Source organism: Zingiber officinale, chromosome 6A, assembly GCF_018446385.1.
Source record: "Zingiber officinale cultivar Zhangliang chromosome 6A, Zo_v1.1, whole genome shotgun sequence".
Classification (NCBI taxonomy): domain Eukaryota; kingdom Viridiplantae; phylum Streptophyta; class Magnoliopsida; order Zingiberales; family Zingiberaceae; genus Zingiber; species Zingiber officinale.
In genome coordinates this window covers 12,833,016-12,848,355 of record NC_055997.1, presented here as the reverse complement: position 1 = coordinate 12,848,355, position 15,340 = coordinate 12,833,016, and positions in this window count along the sequence as shown.

Genomic DNA, 15,340 nt, shown 5'->3' with positions numbered 1-15,340 from the left:
TATAAAATTATTTGCAGCTAATTTATTTTGTTTAGTAAAATTTAAACAGGATTTAATTGTAAGTAAAGATCCTTTTTGGAGACTCCATCGAGGAACAATTTTTATCGATATGATTTCCGTCATAAATGAGGAACATTCGTATTAAGTATGACAATTTACTAAAAGATATATAGATTTCTGAATTTATCAGTATGTTATTTTGGTATTTATAAAAAAAACACATATTTTCAAGTGCATGTCTATAAATCTTATTTTCTTTCTTTTTCTCTATTGTTTCTCACATTTTTTTTAATTTCTTCTCTCTTATACATGCAACCAATTTTATTTTTCTCTCTTCGCCTCTCTTTCCTTTTTTTTTTTTTTAATTTTTTTAATTTTTTTTTATATACATGCATGCATAACATAGGTATGATATGCAAATTATATCAGGCCCATGAAATTTATAGTTTAGTTGATTTTTTTAATAATATTTTAATATATTTGGAGAAGTTAAAATAATCCATAGATAGTATATTTGTACTCTTTGCAATCTCAGAAATCAATAGAAATTGATTTATTATTTAATTCGATGTCTACGGAGGTGTAAAAATATAATAAGGAAATCAACAAAAAATCCTCATACGTGAGCCTGATATAACATTGGGTCTAATATGATTCATATCAGGCCAGCACGATAGTTTAAGATATTATGGTGTTAAAGAGATTAATGGAATTCTAGTATTAAGGGGCTATTTCAATTTAATTAATATAATAAAATAATCTAATTAATCTAATAAACCAAACTAACCTAATTAATCTAACTATTCTAATTAATTCAATTTAATTAATCTAAATAATCTAACTAATCTAATTTAACTCATTAATTTACTGTAATTAATGTAATTATCCAAATTAAGATAACTAATCTAATTAATTCAATTTATTTAATCTAATTAATCTAAATAATCTAATTCATATAATTATACCTTAACTAACCTAATTAATCTAATTAATTCAATATAATTAATCTAATTAACCTAATTAACCTAATCAACCTAATCAATCTAACTATTTTAATTAATCTAATTCAATTATTCTAATTAATGAAATTAAACTTATCATTTTAACCTATCTAATTAAACGAATTAACCTAACTAATATAATTAATTGAATTAAACTAACTAATCTAAATAATCTAACTAATTTTGTTTAATTAATCTAAGTATTATATTAGTTGAATTAAATTAATTAGTTGACTTAGATAAGTAAATTGAATTGATTAGATTAGTTAAATTAAACCCTAAACCTATACTCTATACCCTATGTACTCTATTTCATATCATGCATACATTAGCCTCATATCTTACTCAACGTAGAGATTTTTATCGATTCTTTCTTATTACATTTAACACCTCCGATAAATCGAAATAACCAATGGATAGCATTTTTGAACTCTTTATAACTCAAAAATTCATAGGAATTGAAATGAGTGTTGATCTTGTTCGAGAGTCGAGGCGGTAGGTGCTTGGGACGTGGCACTCCTATTGAATGTGTGTGGGGCTCCGACGGGATGAGTCTGCAACCATAAGACGTCAGTGCCGAGCCAGGGAGAGGTTCCCCGGCGTTGACCCTCCGACGCTCAAGTCAGTTACCGACAATAGCAATAAGCAAGCAATGAAGAGAAGTGAAAGCAACAACGTAACAGTAGCTACAGTAGAGATCCCCTTCCCTCCGTCGAAGCTCGGGAGTCCTTATATAGGGCTCCAGGAAAGTGCATGCACGCTTCTCGAGGCGTGCACACTTCTCAAAGCATATCCTGAAAAGACGTGTCGGAAAGCGTCTTTGACACCATACCTTAACAGCCCGAACATATCCCTGACAAGATAGTGGAAGCTTCCGTCTGATGATCCTCTGCCTGACCATGCTATCAACCATGCTGCTTGTCAGTGGCACTGGTTCCCAGAAGGATATCACCATCTACTCCCTTTGTCTATTTTTGGGTCGAGCGGGAGAGCCACTCGGCCGATCCTCGTCCATTCGGACGACTGCCCCTCCTGGGGTCGAGTGGGAGAGTCGCTCGGCCTGCCCTCATTCATCTGGGCAACCTTGCCCTTGGACCGAGCGGGAGAGCCGGTCGGTCATCCCTCCACTGTCCGCTCGGCATCTGGATTCGCTGATACTTGATCTTCTGAGCATCGGAAGCTCGGTCTAGAGCTGAGCTGTATTGATATCCGGTCGGGTTCTCTTACTTCTGATCGGACGATGACTATCGGGGTGTTGATCGTCTTGACTTTCACCACCATCATGTCATTGACCCTTCTGCTGAGTGGGCTCGGCCTTACCACCGGATCACATGCCTCCCCCTCAAGTCTAGTCGAAGGAGATTATAAGTTCGACTGACTGGACAAGTAGTCTGAGTTAGATTGGTTGATCAACAGTGATGCTGGTCTGGACTCCGATCGATTTGTCGTAGGGTGTCGGACGACCCTGAGACTGCTCCTTAGGGATGTAAATGAGCCGAACCGAGCCGAACAATATTAGGCTCAAGTTCGGCTCGTTTAAGTTATATTCGGGCTTGAGCTTGGCTCGAGCTCGAATCAAGCTTGGCTCAAGCTCGAATCGAGCTTTTATCACAAGGCTCGAGCTTGGCTTGTTTTAGAATTATCAAGCTCGCGAACAGTTCGAGCTCGGCTCGTTATTAGCTCGATTATCAAAGTTAACGAGCCTAACTCGTTAAGCGAGCTCGGGCTCGTTTAGAACTCGTTTTTGACTCATTTTAGAGCTCATTTTTTGGCTTATTTTAAAGCTCATTTTAAGGCTCGTTTTAGAGCTCGGTTTAAGGCTTATTTTTTTGGCTCGCGAGCCTATAAACGAACATGTTCGCGAGCTCACGAGCCGAATATCCTTAAGCTTGAGCTCGGCTCGATAAAATTGTCGAGCTCGAAATCGAGCTCGAGCTCGGCTCGATAAGATAAACGAACGAACTCGAACTAGCTTTTTACCGAATCGAGCTCTGAATAGCTCGCGAATCGTTTGGTTCATTTACATCCCTACTGCTCCTTGACGCTGATCGACGGTCCGCATATTTGCACTTCAAGAAATTCAATTTGTATCGTTGGCCGAGAGTGGTCAACGTTGACGTCACCCAAATCCCCTCGGAATTTGTGTAAATTAGGATCATTAAAACTGAGCACGCGCCCACGCCTGTTAATGGTGCCCATTAAATGCCGCCCTGTAGGCGTGTGCCACGTGTCACTACCACTGTCACCGCACGTCTGAAGCGACGGACGTTGATGTGACATTCGGCGGTTTGAATTCAACGACTGGATCTGCACTCTGGCTTCCGTGCCTTAGATCAAACGCCTCCGATCGGTCGAACCCAATCTTTATAAAGTTGTCGCGTTACCTCCATTTTCTCGCCTCGCGTCTTCATCTCCGATAGCTGCAGGCAGTTCCTTGTGCGACCAGTGCTCCGGCAACCCATTATTTTCCTCAGCGGCGACCTCCTCTCCTCTTTCTGTAAGCTTTTTGTGACTTTCTACTGTTCCTTCATATTCTCGCATCCTTCCAGTGTCCTCTGCGTTTTCCGTCCATCTCTTCCGTCGATCCTCTTGTTTTTCGTTTTCTAGCAATGGCGAGCTCTTCCCGGTCGTCCGACCCCGCTCCTAGTCTATGGTATACTACCATGGAAATCAAGTTTGACAAGGGTGACGTCGAGAGCCTCCGAAACGCTTTCGAAATCCCCCTGACCATAAAATCATTTTGGCCTCTTCGTCCGACCGGCCCAATGATCCGTCGATCGACACAATATGTCTGTTTAGAGACCAATTTGTGATCGGTCTCCGCTTCCCAATCCATCCTTTCATCCTTGAAGTTTGTAACTATGTTCGCGTTCCTCTCCCCTAACTAGTACCAAATTCTTTTTGCCTACTGTGTGTCGTTATTGTCTTGTTCCGGCTGTACGACATCTCTTTGACCCCTCAAGTCTTTCATTATTTCTACTACCCCAAGCAGTCTGAGCTGGGGACCTATCTCTTTCAGTCTCGGGTGGGACTAGTATTTTTTGATAAGATGCATTCTTCCAATAAGTATTGGAAAGAGTTTTTTTTTCTTTCTACAACTTCCTAAACGGTCGAGCTTTCAGACGCGCTGGCAGGTCGGACTACCCCCTCAGTCAGATCTGAAGAAGCATAAGAGCCGACCGGATTACCTTCATGCAGCGAACATGCTAGTTGGCAAGAAATACGACATCCATAAGCTACTCCTGGAGGGTGTTATGTATATCTTCGGGTTGAGTCTGATTTGCGCGAGGCTCTCGATCGGCTTAGGTATGGGATTTCTTACCCTTTTCCCTAGAATCTAACTGATTTCTTCTTTTATTTTGCAGCTAAAATCATGATGCAAGCACGTGCAACCGGTCTAACCAAACTCAAGGATGCTGAAATCGAGGTTGCTACGGCAAAGGAAATGGCAAACCTCGGCTTGACGCCGGTCGGCTAACACGAGGGCACGCTGGCGGAGAGCGGGGGCACGCCTACCATGGGCGAAGGCGACACCGGCCATACGACCAACATAGAGGTGGTAGGAAATTCACACCCCTCCGGAGCGCAACTTGCCGCCTAGGCCGGAGGCTCGGAGTCTTCCGGCAATGGTGAGCCGCTCGTCAGGCGCAAGAGACGCCGCACGACCACGCCTTCCCGATTCGCCTGGTTTCATGTAATTCAAGAGTAGAGAACAATTCTTCTAAAGTACTTACCTCCAGGTCTTTTGAAATATAGTAGGCGTCGATGATTGATGTCCATTCTAGGGTTCTAGGAAACGCATTGAGTGTGTAGCGTATGGTGTCCCGGTTTGTTACCGTTTCACCAAGGTTCTCGAGACCAGTAATCAATTCCTTTACCTTCGCGTGTAGATCGGCTACCTTCTCACCTTTTTCAAGACGAATGTTCGTCAGTTTGTTTCAGAGGATGTCTCTTCTTGCTAGTTTTGCTTCGGATGTCCCTTCGTGGAGTTCCAGGAACTTTTCCCAGAGTTCTTTGGCCGACGAGTAACTTCCGATGCGGTTGACTTCCTGAGGCGGCATCACGCTCAGTAGGTGATATTCCGCACGGTTGTTCGCTACGGAATCATTCTGCTCCTTCTTTGTTCACTAGCTCTCTTCTTTTCCTTCTCCATTCTGATTCGTCGGAGCTACAAAAGCATACTTTATAATTAACCGAATTTCGAAATCAGTTTTTAGGAATACCTCCATACGACGCTTCCAGTGTGTGAAGTCCCCCTCGAATTTTGGTGGAACAATGCTTGGTCCGGCCATCTCGTTGCTTCGATCGGCGGTTAGTCCTCCTGAAGCGCCTTGCTCTGATACCACTTGTTGGCCCCTTTGGAGGCCGGTAAAAGGGGAGGGGTGAATTGCCCTACAAAAATAAATCTAACCTTTTTCGGATTTTCAACTAATTAATAAAACTTGTAATAAAAAAAATAGAGACTAATTAAAAGCAGACACACAAGAGTTACTTGGTTTGTAATCAGGGGATTGCTAATTCAAGGAAATTATAGCTCAATATCTGACGATCTCCTCTGGGCGGAGTAACCTCTTTACAGCATTGACAGCACAAAAGAATAGAAGATTACAGAGAAAATGAAATACAAGTTGAATAAATTATCTGTGCAAATCAGTGTTATATTTATAGCACTGGTCGGGGCGCCCTGAAGGGTCCGTGCGCCCTGGCGGGATAAAATTTTATCCCCCAACGTTCAGATCGAGTCAAAACTTGATCTGGTCAAAATCCACTTCCGGGCGCCCGGACCACTTAAGTCAACCCAGTTGACTTTTTGTGGTCTGGTTCCACTGCTCTGGTTCAGCTCGTCTCGGTCCAGGTCTTCTGTTTCGGCTCCGCTAACTTGGGTGATCTCGGCCATCCGGAATAGGGCTCACCCGAACCCAAGTTCCGGCCTTCTCCTCGAGCAGCCTTCCTTCCCGATTTCTCGTCACTCGAACGTCGCGTACGTTCTTCTCGTCCACCGGTGTACTCTTCCGCAGTCACCTCGTCCCTCGGACGCACCGAGTCCGTCGTCTCTCTCTCGTGTCGTCCTTCTCGCTAGCCGCGTCTTCCGCTCGACTTCCTATGTTCCTAAGCTCCTGTACACTTAGATACAAGGGTTAGATAAAACAGAACCTAACTTAACTTGTTTGATCACATCAAAACACCTTAGGGTTCCAACATTTCCAAGTAAGGGGGTGCATTGTCTCTTGCGGCCATTCCCGAAACAGTGGAGTCCACTTCATCCGATCGGACACCCTCCTTGCCCGATCTGCCGACGGATCCTATCGCCACGCGCTCGATCACGTCTCTGCCTCCATCTCGAACATAACGAAGGCTACTAAGGTCCAGGATCGACCCAGCGTCGACTACTGCTTCTTCCGACTCGGCGATTTCCTCCTCATCGGACCCAAGCGACCGGTGATCGGTGACTGCGACCCTCAACCTTCCAACAGAAGACTACCTGGAGCAGTGCATCCGTCCGACTATCCCTGAGCATAAGATCCTGATCCGCGAGCCACTTGCCGGTATTTGGGAGGAAATGCGGGCCCGAGTGGTGACGATGTCGCCCGAAGCACTTGGAAACAGTCATCTGTAGATGTCCATTGGGGTACGTATTTCATCACTTCATAATTTTCCTCCGCTCGGCGTTAATATTTTTCTATTACCTTGTAGTACTGAGTGGAGAGCGTGACCGTGTGCCAATGACTCGCCTTTGTGGAGGAAGAGTTGAAGAAGCTCAAGCTTTCAGGCGGCGCGTCCTCTTCCCAGGGGCCTTCTCTCGCCGAGTTGCAGGCCAATTTAGACAAGGCCAACCAACTCTTGGAGGCTAAGCGGAAGAAGTCTACTGATCAAGCTATCATGTTGGGTCAGCTCGAAGGGCAGGTTAAGACCTATGACAGGAAGATCGAGCTGGCCACAACCAGAAAAAACCGTGTCATTGCCGACCTGGAGTTGAAAAATCAGGAGGCCCAGTCCTTCGCTCAGAAGCTCAAGGAGGCAGAAGACTTACTGGCCACTGAGCAAGACGGTTGTTCGGCTGGGGAAGCTACTCTTCGAGGGCAAGTGCAGACCCTTGAAGAAGCTCTGGAGACTTCCCGCGCTGCTCTGAAGACCTACCAGGAGGCTAAGCCGAGTCGGTTTGAAATGATGAAGCAAAAGTACCTCCGCTCGGACACATTTACCGAGAAAGTCATCCATCGGATCGTCTGGGCCTTCGAGTTGGCGATCGACGGAACGCTTGGTCAGCTGAAGGCGAGCGACCACCTCCCCGAAGCCCTGACGGATGACATCATCAACCGTAGCCAGCTGAACAATTTGATGCCCGACGACGTTTTCGATTATCTTGAGTGAGGTAGTCCTGTAAAAGTTTTTCTTTTTCAAGTCTGAATGTATGTCAGCTGCTCGGCGATGCTCCTTTTTTGGTTAATGGATATTTGCCTATTCGATGAGCTATCTTTTTTATAATTCTTATATGCTTGCCCTTGCTCCTTCTGGTCAACGATAAGTGCTAATCTCCCATTGCCTTTAGCGAAGCCTTTAACAACTTGGCCCCGAGCGGGCAGAACATTCAGCTACTCTCTTGGGTTTAAGGCTGCTGCTCGATCGTCGGTGGAGACCGGGGTTTAACGTCGCCACTTGACGATTTGATTAAGACTGGGGTTTAAGGTCGCCGCTCGACTGTCAGTGGAGACTAGGGTTTAACGTCGTCACTCGACGATTTGATAAAGACAAGGATTTAACGTCACCGCTTGACGATTTGGTGAAGACAGGGATTTAACGTTGTCACTCGACGATTTGGTGAAGACAGGGGTTTAACATCGCCGCTCGACGATTTGACGAAGACAGGGGTTTAACGTCGCCGCTCGACGATTTAGTGAAGACAGGGGTTTAACGTCGCCGCTCGACGATTTGATGAAGACAGGGGTTTAACGTCGCCACTCGACGATTTGGTGAAGACAGAGGTTTAACGTCCCCGCTCGACGATTTGACGAAAATAGGGATTTAATGTCGCCGCTAGACGATTTGACGAAGACAGGGGTTTAACGTCGTCACTCCATGATTTAGCATGTCGTTCGACACAAAGCTTGGAAGCTTAATCTTTTATTTCCTTTCCTGCATTCAAGGAACATAGGGATATAAAGGTACATTGATCACACCTGCGCACCTCTCATCAGGCTCGGTAAGGTTAGAGATGGTTCGCGCTCCACGGATGTTCTAGTCGCCGTCCGTCCTTGTCCTCTAAGTAGTAGGCGCCCGAGCGAAGCTTTTCTATGACCTTGAAGGGTCCGGCCCAGGGAGCTTCCAACTTAGTGACGTCGCCGGCCGACTTCACTTTCTTCCATACCAATACGCTTCGTCTACCAAGTCCAGTTCCAGAAACCTCCGCTCAGAGTTATCTTCGTTGTAGTGCTGTATCCGGTCAGATTCAACTCTGACTTCGACGGGGATGATCGCCTCGCCGCCATATACCAGGTGGAAGGGTGTTGCTCTGGTCCCTTCCTTGGGAGTCGTGTGGATCGTCCATAGCACGTTAGGGAGTTCATCTACCCAGCTCCCTCTAATGTGGTCGAGCCGAACGCGTAGGATCCGAAGTATTTCGTGGTTGGCAACCTCCACCTGCCCGTTGCTCTAAGGATAGGTTACCGAAGTGAAGACTTACTGAATGTCATACCCTTCACACCACTTCTTGAGCTTCTGACCCATGAATTGTCTCCCATTATTGGAGACGAGCCGGCGCGGGATCCCGAACCGATAAATGATGTACTTCCAAATGAACTTCATGGTCATCTGCTCGGTTATCCTCGCTAGCGGCTCGGCTTCAACCCATTTGGAGAAAATAGTCAACCGCGACAAGTAGGAACTTCCTCTAACCCATCGCCATGGGAAAGGACCTCATGATGTCCATACCCCACTGGTTGAACGGACAAGCCACTGTGAACGCCTTCATCTTCTCGGTCGGCCGGTGCGAGAGGTTGTGATACTTCTAGCAGGACAAGCAGGTGACAACCGTTCGAGCGGCGTCCTCTTGGAGGGTTGGCCAGAAGTATCCGGCAAGTAAAATCTTCCCTACCAATGAGCGGCCATCTGGGTGTCCTCCATAGGACCCTTGGTGTACCTCCTGCAGTATGTAGTCAGCATCCTCCGACCCGACGCATTTAAGTAGGGGCCTAGAGAAAGCCTTCTTGTAGAGCTGATCTTCGATCAGGGTGAACCGACCAACCCTCTTTCTTAATAAGCGGGTCTCCTCCCGATCGGACGGTGTAGCTCCCGATCGTAGAAACTTTGTCAGCGCCATCCTCCAATCATCTAGGAAGGTAAGTCCCTCCATTCAGTCAATGTGGGCCACTAAAGACACCTGCTCGATCGGCTGTGATATGACGATCGGCAATAACGAGCTGGCGAGTTTGGCCAATTCGTCTACAGCTTGGTTCTGCGCTCAGGGGATATTCTGTATTACGACCTCCCGAAAGTTGGCCTTCAGCTTTTCGAAAGCCTCAGCGTAGAGCCTGAGCCGTGTGTTGCTAATCTCGAACATCCCGGCCAGCTGCTGAGCGCCCAACTGCGAGTCCGAGTGGAAGAGGACCCTGACAGCTTCGATGTGCCGGGCAACTTGTAGGCCAGCTATAAGTGTTTCATATTCGACTTCATTGTTGGTTGCCCGGTAGCCTAGCTGAACGGACAGCTGCATCTGCTCCTCTTGGGGGGAGATGAGTAGTATTCCAATCCCGTTACCCTGCCGAGTGGTCGAATCATCTACATATATTTTTCAAACGGTTTTTGGTTCAGAATTCTGTACCTTAGTGATGAAATCCGCCAAGTATTGCACTTTGATGGTCGTTCGGGGCTGGTATTGGATATCAAACTTGCTGAGCTTCGTCATCCATTTGATTAGATGTCCGGACGCTTCTGGATTGAGAAGGACCCTCGCCAAAGGACTGTTGGTCATCACGATGATGGAATACACGAGGAAGTAGGGGCGAAGCCTCCGAGCGGCGAGCACCAATGCAAAATTCAGTTTCTCGAGACCGGTGTAGCGGGATTCAACATCTTTCAATATATACTTAGGAAATACACCGGTTGTTCCTCGCCATTTTGTTTTACTAGCGCCGAGCCGACCACATGCTCGGTTGAGGACAGATAAATTCGGAGTGGCTCACCAACACTCAACTTAGATAGTACAGGCAACGAATTGAGGTACTCCTTAAGCTCTTCGAACGCTCGGTCGCATTCCTCATCCCATTGAAACTTGGTAGCTCGGCATAAAATTTTGAAGAAAAGCAAGCTCCGGTCGGACGATTTAGAGATGAACCGAGACAAGGTTGTTATCCGACCTGTGAGCTTCCCTCAAATTCCTCGGTGGTGGCATATCTTGTAGCGCCTTTACTTTGTTGGGGTTCGCCTCGATGCCTCATTCTATGACAATGTAGCCCAGGAAACACCCGCTCCTTGCGCCGAACAGACACTTGTTTGGATTTAGCTTGATTCCATATGTCCTGAGTGTCTGGCAGGTCTACTTGATATCTGCACATAAGTCAGCATCTCGGAGGGACTTAATCAGTATGTTGTCGACATATACCTCCATGTTGCGGCCAATCTACCATCGGAACACCCTATTCATCAACCTTTGATAAGTAGCGCAACGTTCTTCAGTCCGAACGACATGACATTGTAGCAGTAGATTCCATCGGTTGTGATGGAACTAACCTTCTCTTGATCTTCTAGGGCGAGCAACACTTAGTGGTACCCTTGATACGTATCTAGCATACATATAAACTCGCATCCAGCAGTGGAGTCTATCATCTGATCAATCTGAGGTAGCGGGTAAAAGTCCTTAGGGCATGCCTTGTTGAGGTCCCAGAAGTCGATGCAGACCCGCCATTTGTTACTTGGCTTGGAGACCAACACCACATTTGCAAGCCAGCTCAGGAATTGAACCTCATGTATGTGGTTGGCTTCCAAGAGCTTCTCTTTTTTCACTCGGATGATCACATTTTGTTCTGCGCTGAAGTCGCTCTTTCTCTGCTTTACTGGCCGAGTGTTTGGTCGGACGTGGAGCTTGTGCTGCGTGACGCTCAGGGAGATCCTGGGGAGCTCGTGCGTCAACCATGCGAATATATCGTGGTTTTGTTGGAGATAGGCGACCAGCTTCGCCTTCTGCTCAGCTCCCAGGTCGGATGTGATGAAAGTTGTTGCTTCCGCTCGGCTAAGATAGATTTGCACTTCCTCTTTCTCTTCATAAACTAGAGTATGCGGTTTTTCAGTGATGGCGCTTACCTCTAGTCTGGGAGCCTTTCGAGTAGATCTAGCCTCGGTCTTGACCATCTCAACGTAGCAGCGCCGAGCGACCAGCTGGTCCCCTTTTACTTCTCCCACCCGGTCGTCCACCGGAAACTTGATTTTTTGGCAGTAGGTTGAAACTACCGCTTGGAATTCATTGAGGGCCGGTCGGCCTAGGATGACATTGTAGGCTGAGGGGGCATCCACCACGATGAAATTTATGGTCCGGGTCCTCCTAAGTGGCTCCTCCCTGAGCGATATAGCCAACTTAGTTTGGTCGATCGGCTGCACCTCGTTGCCAGTGAACCCATATAGTGGGGTTGTCATTGGCAGCAGCTCGCCCCGATCGATTTGGAGCTAGTCGAACGCCTTCTTAAAAATTATATTCACCGAGTTGCCTGTGTCAATGAAAATTCGATGAATAGTATAATTGGCGATCACCGCTCGGATGATGAGGGTGGCGTCGTGAGGAACTTCTATTCCCTCAAGATCCCTGGGTCCGAAGCTCATTTTGAGCCCACTCACATTCTCCCAGCTACAGCCCATGACATGGATCTCTAGCCGTCGAGCGTATGATTTTCTGGCTCGGTTGGAGTCTCCGCTGGTCGATTCACCGGCGATGATGTTTATCTCTCCCCGAACTGCATTGCTTCTGTTTTCCTCCTCCTGAGCAGACTGCCTGTGTCGCTCATGTGACGCTCGGGGATGGTCATTGCTCCTTGATGCTGCTGCTCGGGTGACCGCCTGGCATCTTCTCGTCGCCTGGCGGTTTGATGCCCATGTCACCGGTCGGGTGAAGGCGATCGACGATGATAACCACTTGGTGTCGGTCGGGCGATTGGCGTTAACCCACGACAGTCGCGGGTGTTGTGGGACGTCGATTGGTGGAAAGAACAAAACATGTGAGTCCATACCTTGCCCTTCAATGCCTTTGGTCGGTCGGAGGGCGCATGCCGTGCTGCACGGCATGCACCCTCGCCTCTTGATGTGGCCATGCTCCTTCGGCCCTCGGTCCCCTGGGTGGTTATAGGCCACCCGGTGGCCTGCGTTCGGTCGGTGTCGAGGGCTCGGTTGATGCCTCCTTCCTTCTTGTTGCCTAGACCTCTTCCACATTTATATATTCACTAGCTTTCTTGAGCATGTGGTCATAGTCTCAGGGTGGCTTCCGGATGAGCGACCAGAAGAAGTCTCATTCAACTAGGCCCTGAGTAAACGCATTCATCATGGTCTCAGATGAGACTGAAGAGATATCCATGGCTACCTGGTTGAAACGTTTAATGTAAGCTCGGAGGGCCTCCCTGGGTCCTTGCTTCATGGAAAATAAGCTGGCGCTCGTCTTTTGGTAGCGTATGCTGCTTGCGAAATGGTGTAAGAAGGTCGTTCGGAAGTCCTTGAAGCTTCGAATCGACCCGTCCAATAACCTTCTGAACCACCGTTGCGCCGAGCCAGACAGTGTGTTGAGGAAGACTTGGCACTTCACGCCATCTGTATACTGATGAAGAGTAGCGGTGTTGTCGAACTTACCCAAATGGTCGTCCAGATCAGTCGACCCATTATACTCTCAGATCGTCATAGGAGCATAGTGCCTTGGTAGTGGGTCTTACAGTATCGTCTCAAAGAACTGACGATTGATCCGCTTGGGAGATACGCCAGCTCGGGGCACTTTGCCTTTCCTCACGTCCCGAACGGGCGTTTCGTCTGAAGAAGATCCTTTCTCATGATTCGCCTAAGCAATCTCCGAGGGCGTTTAGAACAGAGCCCGGTGGAATTGTATTTGGGGCGGACAACGCCTCCCCATGCGTGCCGGTCGACCCTTTGTTCTGCCCCCAGACGGAGATTTGCTCTGGTCGGTCTTCATCCGCCGCTTGGCCTCCTAAGGCCGACGTTGCTTGTTGTGACAGTCGATTAGCTAGTGCCTTTTGCTACTGCTGCTCTACTATCTTCTGTGCTCGAGCCTGTACGAGCATGTCGAGTTCCTCTTGGGTGAGTGTCACGGTGTGAAGTCGTCCAGCGTCTTCCATCTTCTTGGCTCGGATGCAGGTGATTTCCCACAGACGGCGCCAAATTTGATCCTGATCGAGAGTTGAGGCAATGGGTGCTGGGAACGTGGCACTCCTGTTGAATGTGTGTGGGCCTCTGACGGGATGAGCCTGCAACCACAAGACGTCAGTGCTGAGCTAGGGAGGAGTTCCCCGGCGTTGGCCCTCTGACGCTCAAGTCAGTCATTAGTAGTAGCAATAAGCAAGCAAAGAAGAGAAGTGAAAGCAACAACATAACAATAGCTACAGTAGAGATCCCCTTCCCTCTGTCAAATCTTGAGGGTCCTTATATAGGGCTCCAGGAGAGCGCGTGCACGCTTCTCAAGATATGCACACTTCTCAAAGCATAGCCTGAAAAGACGTGTCAGAAAAGCGTCTCTGACACCTTACCTTAATAGCCCGAACATATCCCTGACAAGATAGTGGAAGCTTCCGTCTGATGATCCTCTGTCTGATCATGTCGTCAACCATGCCGCCTGTCAGTGGCACTGGTTCCCAGAAGGATATCACCATCTACTCCCTTTGTCTGTTTCTAGGTCGAGCGGGAGAGCCACTCGGCCGATACTCGTCCATTCGGATGGCTACCCCTCTTGGGGCCGAGTGGGAGAGTCGCTTGGCCTGCCCTCATTCATCCGGGCGACCTTGCCCTTGGGCCGAATGGGAGAGTTGCTCAGTCATCCCTCCGCTGTCCGCTCAGCATCTGGATTTGTTGATACTTGATCTTCTGAGCGTCGGAAGCTCGGTCTGGAGCCGAGCTGTATTGATATCCGATCGGGTTCTCTTACTTCCAATCAGACGATGACTATTGGGGTGTTGACCGTCTTGACTTTGACCACCATCGTGTCATTGACCCTTCTGCTGAGCGGGCCCGGCCTTACCACCGGATCAGGTGTAATTGGAGCTCTCTATGTTCATCAGTGAGTTTTGACCGAAATCCACTAATGGACCTAGAGAACTCCGATTTTGTTCATTTTAGTTTGTGTGGATTTCTGATGTTGCAAGGACTTTAAATATGTTATTCATTATTAATTTTAGCTTCTATAAGATGTTAAAATATAATAAGAAATAATTGGTAAAAATGCGACCTAATATGTATTGGGCTTGATATGGAATCATATCAGGCCCATGTATGGAGATTTTTGTCGATTCTTCCTTATTAAATTTTAAGATCTTATAGAAGCCAAAATATTATGTTGCTATAGGAAAATATTTTTTTTAAAAAAAAAAATCAAATCTCAGTAACAATTAAGACAATTCACACAAACTACAACTCCAGTTATATAAAAAAAATCCTTTGCATAAAAGTTAGACATACCTATTAGCACCTTTGCAAAGAAGAAAAATTTTTCCACTTGCATCACGCAGGGTCGGCCCTAAGGCATATCACTGGGGGCGACGGTCTAAGCCCCTGATTTTTAGGGGATATATAATTAGATTGTTTTAATAAAAATCTAAAAAAATATACTTTATTAGATTTTTTTAATAATGGTCTAAAAATATATATATTGTTAGATTATTTCAATAAAGGTCCAAAAAAAATATTTTATTAGATTATTTTATTAAAGGTCCAAAAATATATATATTGTTGGATTGTTTTAATAAAGGCCCCAAAAAATATATTTTCCATTAAAAATCTAAAAAAGAAAGGAAAGAAAAAAAGAAGAAGAAATGTAAACGATCTTTTTTTTTCCTTTCCAATATTTTATTCCCTGTACAACTCTTTCTTCATTAATTCATTTACAGAAGTCGGAATACTCTGAAGAGTAAAGTTTGAATCATGAATGTTAATTTTCTCCCTTCTTCTCCTTTGAATCTCTTCTAATTAAATCAAAAAGTCTATTCTCCAATTGAAATTTTAGTTTCATCACTATATAAATTTACAATATAAGTTACCTACTTATCTATATTTTTTATTATTGTCAATATTCAATATTAATTTTTAATATTGTACTTGAGTACAATATTTTATAATTTTTCTTGTAAATTTGAAAGAGTTAAAAT